At 37.0% G+C, this 13,758-nt stretch overlaps 1 protein-coding gene and 1 pseudogene across 4 annotated transcripts in view; one reads left to right on the top strand and one right to left on the bottom strand.

The window, feature by feature from the left end:
• ULK4 (unc-51 like kinase 4) overlaps positions 1–13,758 on the bottom strand; it is a 711,191-nt gene that overhangs the window by 220,516 nt on the left and 476,917 nt on the right. The window lies entirely within an intron of this gene.
• LOC111555527 lies at positions 3,449–4,214 on the top strand (annotated as a pseudogene).

Here is a 13,758-nt window from a genome sequence, read left to right as displayed (position 1 = left end):
GGATATCCAGGAATTGAACTCAACTCTGCACCAAGCGGACCTAAGAGACATCTACAGAACTCTCCACTCCAAATCAACAGAATATACATTCTACTCAGCACCACATCACACTTATTCCAAAATTGACCACATAATTGGAAGTAAAGCACTCCTCAGCAAATGTAAAAGAACAGAAATTATAACAAACTGTCTCTCTGACCACAGTGCAAAAGAATTCTATGAAATAAGTTGTATGAACACATTTATTTAAGGTTCTAAAGAAAACTTGACTCTATTGATTGGGGTCAGAACAGAAGTTATTTCTAGGAGAGGGGAAGATGGAACTTTCTAAGGTGATAGAAATGTTCTATATATTGATGGGGTGTTGGTTATAGCAGTGCATACATTTTTCAAAACTAAATATAAGATTTGTACCTTTTACTGCATATATACTGAAATTCAAAAATGCAGGGCTAAGAAAAAACAGGTTGGGACAAACTGGAGGAATGCTTCAGGAAGATAAATGAAGCAGTATTTGCTGTCTTCACTGGGTTAATAGAATTTACTGAGCACTTGCTCTGTTCCTGGCACTATACTCTCACTGAAAGAAATGGGGAAGTGAGTTTCTGGGTAATTTCAAGTTAACTTTTAAGATATGCTGAGTTTGATATAACAAAGGGGCATTCAAAGTGCCAATGTTCAAAGGAGATTAAGCCCTAAAAACTAGGTAACAGTAAAAACTAAAAGACAACAATAGCAAAAAGAAGCAAAAGATGATCAGAGAGAACAGAAAATTAGCCATAGGACAGTCAAATTTAGAGAGAAACAGAGTCAATGACTGAGGGTTGAGTAAGTCCCAAACAGGGGCAAGGATTTACAGAGGAAATGAAGGCAAAGGTGCTAATATGATAGAGTAGGAATCATGATAATGTAAAGTAATGGATATCAAGGAATAACTAGAATTAAAAAGAAAATGGGTGTCAAGAATGTCTAGTTGGATGTCGGCAAAATAGAAGAATAGGAGGTCTTAGGTTTCCCCACGTTCCACAGAAAGTTCTATCAGCAACTATCCAAAGATATGAACACTTTGGTGAAATCCTCCAAAATTGGGAATAAGCCTGAGTCACCTGGGTGGTTTATGGACCTTTTCCACATGAAAAAAAAAGGGTCTTATTTTGACTATACCACCCTTCCTCCTCCAAGAGGTTAGCACAGTGCCACAAAGAGAAGATTCTCCAGGGACTGGTGTTTCTACAGAGGGAAAAGAGAACCAGAGGTGGACAACCGTCTTCTCTAGCATCCTATGGCACTTTCCAGAAAGCCCACTCCTATCCTCATGGAGAACACAGGGGAAAATGGTACCACTAGACCAACTGGGATTAGGTAGAAACAACGAAAGGAGGTGTAGTACAAAGCAACCAGCACATAGATATGGTGTTAGCTTTGTATACCTGTCAGCAGCAGTGCCCAATCAGTAGTACCAGCTAATAGCCTATCCAACTTGAAAAGCTCAGCTAGTCACTCCAGAAGCGATCAAAAGTTCTACCCAGCTTAAATCCCTACACAGTCATCCTCCAGGACCAGCCTCATACCTTGCCCCAAAGCCTCACATTCAGGGAGCGAGGCAATCATCACAGCAAATTTCTACAAAGAGCAGAGGCTCTATCTGACACACACAGGAGTTTAAACAGCACTCAGTCAAGCTTCAAAGCTCACCTCAAGAGCCTACCTAGACAGAGAGACAAACATCAACTGTGCATTTTTAACGAGCATAGCGGATGCTCCTAGCCATTCCAATCAGCATCCTGATCACAGCCCCCTCTCAGGCAACCCTGTTCAACTATGAACTCAAATAGTAAAACTATCTGGCCAGAGAATATACCCCTGTGGCCCAGCTCAATGACGGACCAACTGTATTGCCAGAGATCAACCAGTGGTCTCACTGGATAGAAGAGCCCAGCCAGCTGCCTCATCAAAATTGAGAGCAAAGGCAGCAGCCAAGCTATCTAGAGACCCCAAAACAAGCTCTTCCTTTCCTGCCCATGGCCATTAAAGCTGGCCCATCTACAATAAAAGCTAAACAAAAGAGTGAAGGTCTACCCCTGCCAAAAAAGAAAAACACCTTAAAAGCCTAAAAAGATGGCTATCTCCTCAACTGCACAAACACCAATGCAAGAACACAAGAATTACAAAGAATCAGGAAATCATGATATCTCCAAAAGAAACTAACAAAGCTCCAACAACAGACCCTAAAGAAACAGTCAAATTTTATAAACAGAAATACTAGAGACAATACTGAACTGAAAAATGCAAACAGGAAGCTTCAACATCAGGCTCCCTCACCCTGAAGAATCAGTGAACTCGAAGACAGAACATCTGAAATTATCCAATCAGAGCTGCAAATAAATAAATATATAAGAATGACAAAAGCCTATAAGGATTATGGAATACCATTAAGAGACCTAACCTATGCATAAGAGGCAATCAAGGAAAAAGAAAAAAGAAAGAAAAAAAAACCAGAAAGCATTTTTAAAGGAACTAATGGCTGAAAACCTCTTTTAATTTAGGGATAGATGCCAACATTCAGGTAGAGGAAGCACAGAGGTCTTCAATCAAAGTAAACCAAAAGAAGAGTTCACCAGGACACATAATCAAATTATGAAAAATCAAAGATGAAGAAAATACGCTGAGAGCAACAAGAAACACATTACATCCAAGGGAGTCCCAATATAATGTCAGTAGTAGATTTCTTTACAGAATTCCTGCAGGGCAGGAAAGAGTGGGATGATATATTCAAAGGGCTGAAGGAAAAAATGCTGCCAAACAAGAATACTTTACCCAACAAAATTGTCTTTCCAAAATGAAAAAGAAAAACTTTCCCAAACAACTGGTAAGGGAATTCATCACCACAAGGCCTGCCTTACATGACTGGCTAAAGGGAGTTCTTTAAGTTAGAACAAAAAACCACTAATAACATAAAACACACAAAATCACAAAACTCAATGGTATAAGTAATATAAAGCCATATTCAGGATACTTTAGAACTCTAATGGTGGAATGTAAAGCAGTTTTACTCCTAGTATGAGGGTTCCAATGAAAAAAACTAATAATAATAACTATAGCTAAAATAAACTGTTAAAAAATGCATATTACAAAATGATGTAAATTCTGATATCAAAAACATAAAATGAAGGGGAATAAAATTGTAAAGCTGTATACAAAGTTAACTTAGCAGCTTGGAACAGACTGTTATAAGATGTTCTATGTAAGTCTCATGGTAATCGCAAAATAAAAATATATAGTAGCCACACAAAACAAAAATAGACAAGATTCAAAGTCTACCACTATAGAAAACCATCAAACTGCAAAGGAAGACAAGAGAGGAAGAAAGAAACAAAACAACCATAAAATAATAAAACAGAAGTCTGCTTTTTTCCGTGGCGCCTCGGAGGTGTTTAACTGCTTCAAGATGAAGCTGAACATCTCCTTCCCAGCCACTGGCTGCCAGAAACTCATTGAAGTGGAGGATGAACGCAAACTTTGTACTTTTTATGAGAAGCATATGGCCACAGAAGTTGCTGCTCTTGCTCCAGGTAAAGAATGGAAGGGTTATGTGGTCTGAATCAGTGGTAGGAATGACAAACAAGGTTTCCCCATGAAGCAGCGTGTCTTGATCCATGGCCGTGTCTGCCTGCTACTGAGTAAGGGACATTTTTGTTACAGACAAAGGAGAATGGGAGAAAGAAAGAGAAAATCAGTTCATGGTTGCATGGTGGATGCCACTCTGAGTGTTCTCAACTTGGTTATTGTAAAAAAAAAAAAAAAAAAAAAAAAAAAGGAGAGAAGGATATTCCTGGAGTGACTGATAATACAGTGCCTCACCACCTGCACCCCAAAAAAGCTAGCAGAATCCACAAACTTTTCTCTCTCTCTAAAGAAGATGATGTCCACCAGTATGTTATAAGAAAGCCCTTAAACAAAGAAAGTAAGAAACTTAGGACCAAAGCACCCAAGATTCAGCGTCTTGTTACTCCACATGTCCTGCAGCACAAACAGCAGCGTATTGCTCTGAAGAAGCAGCATACTAAGAAAAACAAAAAAGTTGCAGAATACGCTAACTTTTGGCCAAGAGAATGAAGGAGGCTAAGGAGAAGCACCAGGAACAAATTGCAAAGAGACGCAGACTTTCCTCTCTGTGAGCTTCTACTTCTAAGTCTGAATCCAGTCAGAAATAATATTTTTTGAGTAACAAATAAATAAGATCAGACTCAGAAAAAAAAAATAACAGAAGTCCTTACCTATCAATAATCACCTTGAATGTAAACGGATTAAATTCTCCAACAAAAAGACCACAAAACTCGACCTAACTATAAGCCGCCTACAAGATACTCACCTCACTTTTAAGGACACACACAAACTGAAAGTGAAGGAATGGAAAAAGATATTCCACGCAAAGGGAAATGAAAACAGGGCAGGGATACTTCTATTTATATTAAACAAAACAGACTTTAAACCAAAACTACAGAAAGAAACAAAGAAAGATGTTATATAATGATAAAAGGGTCAATTCAACAAGAGTATATAACAACTGTAAATATATATGCACCCAACATCAGAGCACCTAAATTATATAAAGCAAATACTAAAGGATCTAAATGAAGAGATAGACTGCAATGCAAGAATAGTATGGGACTTACCCCACTTATAGCGATGGACAAATCATCCAGACAGAAATTAATAAGAAAACACTGGACTTGAACAAAACTTTAGACCAATGAACTAACAGACATATGCAGAACATTCCATCCAACAGCAACAAAACATACAATCTTCTCAAGCACACATGGAACATTCTTCAGGATAGATTACATGTGAGGACAAGTCTTGACATGTCTTCACGAGTATTCACAAATTTAAGAAGACTGAAATAATAACATGTACCTTTACCAACTAGAATGGTATTAAACTAAAAAACCAACAACAGAAGTAATTTTGGAAAATTGACAAATACATGAAAAACAATACGTTCCTGAACAACCAATGAGTTAATAAAAAAATTAAAAGGGAAATGTTCAAAAAATTGAGACAAATGAAAATGGAGGTACAAAATTCTAAAACTTATGGGATACAGCAAAAAGAGTTCTGAGAAAAAAGTTTATTGCAATAAGTGCCTATATCAAAAGAGAAAACTCTCAAATAAACAACTTAATATTATGCCTCTAAAAAAAGAACACACTAAGATCAATTTTAGCAGAAAAATAAAAAATATCAGAGCAGAATACAGTGAAATAGAACTAGAAAAGCAATACTAAAATAAACTGAAACTTGTATTTTTGAAAAAATAAAAATTGAGAAACCTTTAAGAAAAAAAAAGAGATGACTCAAATAAATAAAATCAGAAATGAAAGAGAAGACATTAAACAGAAATACAAAAAACCATAAGAGACTATTGTGAACAATTAAATGCCAAAAATTTTGAATAACTGAGAAGAAAGGATGTATTCCTAAACACATATAACCTATTAAGACTAAATCATAAAGAAAAAGAAAACCTGGGCCAGGCAGTATGGCTCATGCCTGTAATCCCAGGACTTTGGGAGGCCAAGGCAGGCAGATCACCTGAAGTCAGGTGTTCAAGACCAGCCTGGCCAATATGGTGAAACCCCATTTCTAATAAAAATACAAAACTTAGCCAGGTGTGGTGGTACATGCCTGTAATGCCAGCTACTCAGGAGGCTGAGGCAAGAGAATCACTTCAACCCAGGAGGCAGAGGTTGCAGTGAGCAGAGATCACATCACAGCACTCCACCCTGGGTGACAGAGTGAGACTCTGTCAGAAAAAAAAGAAGAAGAAATAGAAAATCTGAACAGATCAACAAGGAGATTGAATAAATAGTAAAAAGTCTTCTGTCAAAGAAAAGCCCAGGACCTAATGGTTTCACTGTTGAATTCTACCAGACTTTTAAAGAAAAACTAATACCAATCCTTCACAAACTCTTCCAAAAAATCAAAGGGGAAATAATACTTCCAAATTCTTTTTATGACCCCAGCATTACCCTCATACCAAAGCCAGACAAGGATATCACAAGAATAGAAAACTACAGGCCAATGTCTTTGATAAATACAGATGTAAAAATACTCAATAAAATGCTAATAAACTGAATTCCACAATATATTAAGAGGTTCATTCACTATGATCAAATGAGATTTATCTCTGGCATGCAAGGATGGTCCAACATATGCAAATCAATAACATATCACATAAGAATGAAGGAAAAAATTATATAATCAATAGATGCATAGAAATAATTTGACAAAATCCAACATATTTTCATGATTTAAAAACTCTCAACAAATCAATGTACCTCAACATAATAAAGGACATAGATGATAAGCACAGCTAACATTATATTTAATGATGAAAAAATAAAACATTTTCCTCTAATATCCAGAAGAACACAAGGATGCCCACTCTTGCTGCTTATATTGAACACAGTATTAGAAGTCTTTACCAGAGTAATTAGGCAAGAGAAAAAAAGAAAAAGCATTCATAAAGGAAGAAGTGGAATTGTTGCTGTTTGTCAACAATATGATCGTGTATATGGAAAACCCTAAAGATTCCACCATATAAAACTGCTAGAACTAATAAATACAGGCTGGGCACACTGGCTCACGCCCGTAATCCCAGTACTTTTGGAGGCTGACGTGGGAGGTTCACTTGCAGTCAGGAGTTGAAGACCTTGGCCAACATGGCCAACATGGTGAAACCCCATTTCTAATAAAAATACAAAAATTAGCCAGGTGTGGTGGCACACACCTGCAATCCCAGCTACACAGGAGGCTAAGCTGGGAGAATTGCTTGAACCTGGTAGGTGGAGGTTGCAGTGAGCCAAGATTGCACCACTGCACTCCAGGCTAGGCAACAGAGTGAGATTCTGTCAAAAAAAAAAAAAAAAAGAGGAGGAGGAGGAGAAAAAGAAGAAGAAGAGGAACTAATAAATACAGTTAAGTTGCAGGATACAATATCAACACAAAAAAATCAGTAGCGTTTCTATACACTAACAACAAACTTTCTGGAAAATTAAAAAAAAAAAGTCATTTACAATAGTTGTAAAAAAAATACTTGGGAATAAATTTAAGATGGTGAAAGAATTGTACCCTGAAAACTACAGAAAATTAAAAAGAAAAAGAAATTAACAAAGACTTGGATAAATGGAAAGATATCCCATGTTCACGAACTGGAGGAATTAATATAGTTAAAATGTCTGTTCTGCCTAAAGCAATCTACAGATTCAATGAAGCAATCCCTAACAAAACTTCAATAGCATTTTTCATAAAAATAGGCAAAACAATTGTAAAATTCAAATGGTACCACAAAATAAATTCATATGGAGCCCCTAAATGGCCAAAGCAATATTGAGAAAAAAAAAAAAAAAAAAAAAGAATGAAACTAGAGACATCACACTTCCTGATTTCAAACTATACTACAAAGCTATAGTAACTTAAAAAGCATCGTACTGGCATAAAAATAGACACATTGATCAGTAGAAAAGAATAGAGAGCCCAGAAATGAAACATATTTGTTGCCAGGTGATTTTTGACAAAGGTATCAAGAACATATAATAGGGGAAGGACTGTCTCTTTAGTATGTGGTGCTGGGTAAATCAGACATCCATATGTAGAAGAATAAAACTGGACCCTTATCCTCATCCTATATATAAAAATCAGTTCAAAACTACATGACACTAGTCTGGGCAATAACTTTTTAGATTTGACCTCAAAAGTGCAGGCAACAAAAGCAAAAACAGAGTTTTATCAAAATATAAAGTTTCTGCACAACACAGGGAAAAAACAACAGAGTGAAGAGATAAGCTACAGACTGATAGAAAATATGTGCAAGCCATACATCTGATAAGGGGTTAATATACAAAATACATATGAACTCAACAGCACTACAGAAGAACAGTCTGATTTAAAAATGAACAAGGAACTTGAATAGACATTTCTCAAAAGAAGACATACAAATGGCCAACAGATACATGAAAAGATGCTCATCACCAGGGAAATAAAAATTAAAACCACAATGAGATATCACCTTACATCTGTCAGAATGATTATTATAAAAAGAAAAGCAAAGAAAAAAAAGAAAAGAAATGAGAAAAGAAAAGAAAACAAACCTTGGCAAGAATGTGGAGGAAAGGGAACTTCTGTACACTATTGGTGAAATGTAAATTAGTATGACTATTATGGAAAAGTATATGGAGGCTCCTTAAAAAAAATTAAAAACAGAATTACCACATGATCCAGAAATCCCATTTCTGGGTATTTCCCCTTAAGATTTGAAATCAACACATTGAAGAGATATATGCACTCTCATGTTCATTGAAGCACTATACACAGTAGCCAAGTTATAGAATCTATCTAGGTGTCCATCAGCAGATAAAAGGATAAAGAAAATGTGGTACATACACATAATGGAATTTTATTCAACCTTGAAAAAGAAAAAAAATCTGTCATTTGTGACAGCATGGATGGACTTAGAAAGCACTATGCTATGTGAAATAAACCAGGCACAGGAAGACAAATCCACATGTTCTCACATACATAGCATCTAAAACAATAAAATACAAAGAAGCAGAGAGTAGAATGGTGGTTACCAGAGACTGAGAAGGTGCGCAGAATGGGGAGATGATGGTCAAAAAGGTACAAAATCTCAATTAGACAGAAGAAATAAGATTTTTTTTCTTTGACATATAATGCACAGCATGGTGAATATAGTAAATAATAATGTATACTTCAAAATCACTAAGAGTATACATTTCAAATATTCTCATCACAAAAAATAGGTATTTCAGATGATGAACATTTTAACTAGATTGATTTAATTATTCCACATTACATTCATAAATTACAATATTACTTTGTACCCCATAAATATACAACTATAATTTGTCAGTTTACAATTTAAAAAATTAACATTTAAAAAAGAATATTAAACTGAGATAATTCAAAACCTGAGAAAAGTTCACTAATTTGGCAATTTCCAGGCCACTGATAACTATCATTAGTAAAATTTGCTAGGTACTGTGGACCGAAGTCAGACTTCAAGTTACCAGATCTTCCATGTTGCATTTTCCCACATACCATGTAGGTGGTGACATATTTGCTCTCCTACTGTTTCAGAATTTGCCCAAAGAAGAAATTAGGAAATAGGAAGGGAGGAGAGAAGGAGGGAAGAAAAGACGAAGGGAAGGACTGAAGGAAGGAGGGAGGAGGGAGGAAATGAAAGAAGGAAAGACGGAGGGAGGTATGGGAGGGCAAGAAAGAAGGAGGGAAGAAGGAAGGAAGGGAGGGAGTGAAAGAAGGAGGGAGGGAGGGCAGACAGGAAGGCTTAAACCTGGGTTTGCATAGGGCTGACACTACCAGTGGTCCATAGCTCCTAACGGTACAAAGAGAGAGGGAGCAACTGCTGTTACTCTCCCACCTTACCTAGTGGGAATTGAAAATTAGACTACTAATGTTGGTGAAGCTCTGTAAACAGGCTAAAACATGATGCATTTTACTAAGTGAAGAAATAAATCTAAAAAGAAGCAAAACAAGTCAAGGTAGAAACTTTTGGTACAGAGGGGAGAAAAATTAACACTCCCCTATCTCCCTACTTTTATTCTTCTCCACATATGAGCCATGATCAAGACAAGATATTCCATCTCCAAAGAGATAGAGTGAAGTTCAAGGATATTGCCAAGGCTGTGTTCTCCAGAGTAAGACTTTCCAAGAGATCAAAATGTCAGTGGAGATGGATGTGTGGCTCTTTCTGTCTTCATCTTCCACTAAGAAGGCTGGTGACAATATGGCATAGCCAGAGGCCTGATCCCTGGGAAACACTAAGCCATTCCTTTTTTTTTTTTTTTTTTTCCTCTTTCTTTTCTCTCTCCTCTCTTTCATCTAGACCCAGTCTAAGGTGTAGCAGTTACCTGTGGCTTAGATCAGCTCTGCTTTAGACTACTGGGCAAATGCATAGCTCTTCATTTATTTATTTATTTTTTTTATGACTCTTGCCTCTTCTACTGGTTGTAGCTGATACACATCTACTTGAAAGGGTGAGGGAAGATTTCTTACATGAAAGTATTAACATCCAAGACTGAAGTTTAAACACTGAGGTAAATATACAGGGAAAGCCAAAGCCACCTTTGTCTCCAGACTAGTAGGTAGGTATAGGAAATAGAGAAATGTGTACCTCAGCATAATGAAAAGGGCTTCTGTGCTTTGCATGTCTGTTATCTCTCTCAGAGATGCTGTTGGGATGCATCTGGGATAGTATGCTAGTACTTTCCAGTCCTCTGGTCAAATGCTACCACAATAATTTCTTAATATTCCATCCCAACATCTCTAAAAGAAGCCAACATTCATTAATTCAAAGAACCCAAGAATTATTTTGCATTAATTATAACCAACTCCTAAAAAATCCAAGACTTATTTTGTATTAATTATAAGCAAACCCCTAAAGGAGTCTCTCCATAAGTTATTTTCAAGTGTTTAATGTTCTGAGAATATTAATATACATGAATGGTTCTCAACTCCAATCACTGTGTTCTTATTATTAGTTTTTCACAATCTATTAGAGAGCTAATATAAGAATATACTTTGAATTTCCAAGCTTTAGAAAGCGCTTTATATCTCATTTTTAATGATTTGAAAATACAACACTCTAAATCAAAGGTAACCTTCCTACACAGAGACTTTCTTCTGGCTAATTTTACATTTACATCATGCAAATATGTGGTCACTTGCACTAGGGTTCGTTAAAATCAACCTAAACACACAATCTCGAAAAGAAGTATAAAAGCATTTGTGAAATTCAATGTGGGGACATAATTTGTTCCCAAACTCATCAATGCTTAATCACTAAAACCAGAAGTCACATTAAATCAGTTAAGTTAAAAAGTCTGTTTTTAAACTGAAGCACATGGAGGGTGAAAGTGGCAATGCCTGTCTTGGACATACTGACAGGTTATAAATGTAAGTATCTGTGAACTGTGGGGTTCTGAGCCATGGAGCACCCAAGGGCATGCAGCCTCTTCTGGCCAATGGTTAACAAGCAGCCACTCACATACAGCATGGCCCCACATGACAATATGACCAAACATCTATGAGGTTAAACATTTCTGAACCATCTCAATGTATGATTTGCCTCTGCTATTTCAGCCCTGCCAAGCATGGGTCTAACACGCTCACTAGGTTGGCATAAGTGCTACTAACAAGACCACATAGGTGTCTACATTGTGCTTGTCACCAGGCCAATACCTTTCAAACCAAGCTCTGATCCTCCTCCTGCATTTGTACTCCCAATTCTGCAGTCCCTTTGGCCAGGAGCTTTGGGTTTGGCTTCTTTACCTGAAATCCTCACCCTCATCCATGGGTCCAAGCTCCAGGGTCCATGGGAGTTTAGCCTTCCCTAGTCAGGGGAAGGACGTCAAACACGTTTAGCTCAATGAGTATGACGAGCTAATTCACAATTCTGGGCTCTGCTGAAGTAAAGTACCCCATCAAACTCTATAATCTGAAAGAACTTGATGACTCACATGCTGAGACTTCTCAAATAAGGCAGAAGCTAATGTTTCAACAAAATGTTTTCTTTCAAAAATCTGGAGAGTCTCTGTATTCAGTATATTCATTTCGAATTACTTTCCAAAGAAAATTTAGCATATGAGAGTATCTTAAACCAGCCCAGCTCCCTTCTGAGCCCACAATGGTCTCTGGATCCTCCTTTGATTAGCAAAGATCATTGTGTTGAATTATTCCAAGCATGTAATTTGTTCTGGTAGCCTGTCCCAAGGGGCTGCCATGCCCTTTTCTGGTTTAGGCAGAAATCCTGAATTTTTCCTGCATGGCCAAAAAGAAATCCAAGTTACATACTTGAGAGTGAAAAGTTTCGGATAGGATGAACTCAATTATAAAATCCCTGAAAGGAGAAGTTTAACACTTTAGGGATTTCTGCACTGAAGATACACTCATTTTGACTACTCAGAGATAGCTCTAGTGGCTTAGGATTAATTTAAGCAAATATGGCTAGAAGGATTTTTGTGAGAATACAGAAAGTAGGAGTGGCTGGTAATTTCACACTCAAAACTTAAGATACAATGTTATTTATGACTAATTCAAAAACTAAATTCTATTATTAACTCAAAGTTACATAAACTTACTTTCCAATTATGTCCAGGTAATAAGATGGTTAAGGAATGATTGATCATATATTCCAATGCCCAGGAAAGTGCTGGGAAGAGAGAGTAGGGTGGAGATGCAGAGAAGAAAATCCTCTTGGGGTGGGGGTGATCTCTCATCAGCAATACAGCCTGAGGTCTATCCCCAAAAGCCTCAAAGTTTTATCAATTCAATTCCAACTTTAATTCAGCACTTGCTGAATTATAAGAGATTTTTGCAAGTTGGGCAATGAACTGGAGCACATCCTGTAGAGCCCTACACCTCGGAAAATCTTCGGCCATTCTCCTTTTTCCTCCCCCGTCATCTACTTCTGAGATGGTAAGTAAACATTGAGGAGAAAATCAGCATCAGTCTCATTCACTGGTTCATTTGCAATACACTAAGCATTTATAATGTAAATTTTACAATGCCAGACTCAAGGAATTACAAAAAACATAACGAATAGTCCCTTCGCTTCGCAGACCACGTAAATATATTGGAACATGAACTGGATCACAGGATAAAGCACCAGTTGGTGCTGTTGGTCAAAGATGATGATCAACAGGAAGGCAGGGAAAGCTCTTGTGGGGAAGGAGGGACTTGAAGTGGACTTTGCAGGCCATCTGGATTTGGACAGATAGAATGGAGGAAGAAAGGCAAGATAGGCTTGGTCAGTAAACAATGAGAAAGACTCCCAGTTGGGATTTGAACATGCTGTATTCACGCAATTGTGGGAAGGCTAGGAGCCAGGGCCTATGAAAAACAACAGTGAGAGGCAGGGCTGAAGAGTAGAGAGATGTGGCGTGCAGATTCCTAAGACTCCTAAAGGACAGGAGACCCTAGATTTTATCCTGTAGGCAATGCAGTGTGGCAACAATTTCTCCCATTGCTTTCTTATTATAAAAGCAATATATATTCATTATAGACAAATTCCTATTTTTCATTTTTCCTTATCATACTCTGTAAAAATTCAAATAATACCAATGTGTATATTTGTATATAAAAGTATCTAACAGACAATGAAAAGTTCAAGGGCATCCTATCTCCTCAAAATGTACCAAATGTAAAAGTTTGCTATAGAGTCTAAGTATATGAGATATTTGTAAATACAGATATATTACACATGGGATATATTCTATAGCTTACTTTTTTTTCATTGAAGAAGACAGTTGAGCCCTGAACAACATGGGTTTGAACTACATCCACTTGAATGCAGATTTTCTTCTGCCTCTGCCCCTCCTGAGACAGCAAAACCAACCTCTACTCTTCCCTGTCCTCCTCAGTCTACTCAATGTGAAAATAAAAATGAAGACCTTTACGGTGATCCACTTCTACTTAACGAATATATCTTCTCTTCCTTATGATTTTCTTAATAACATTTTTTTTCTCTAGCTTTATTGTATTCTCTAATTTTATTGTAAGAATATAGTGTATGTATTAGTCTATTCTCACACTGCTAATAAAGACATACCCAAGACTGGGTAATTTATAAAGGAAAGAGGTTTAATTCACTCTAGTTCTACAGGGCTGGGGAGACCTCAGGAAATGTTCAATCATGGTGGAAGGGGAAGCAAACAC

This window comes from Piliocolobus tephrosceles, chromosome 2 (genome assembly GCF_002776525.5).
Source record: "Piliocolobus tephrosceles isolate RC106 chromosome 2, ASM277652v3, whole genome shotgun sequence".
Lineage (NCBI taxonomy): Eukaryota > Metazoa > Chordata > Mammalia > Primates > Cercopithecidae > Piliocolobus > Piliocolobus tephrosceles.
This window is presented reverse-complemented; position numbering and strand designations above follow the sequence as displayed.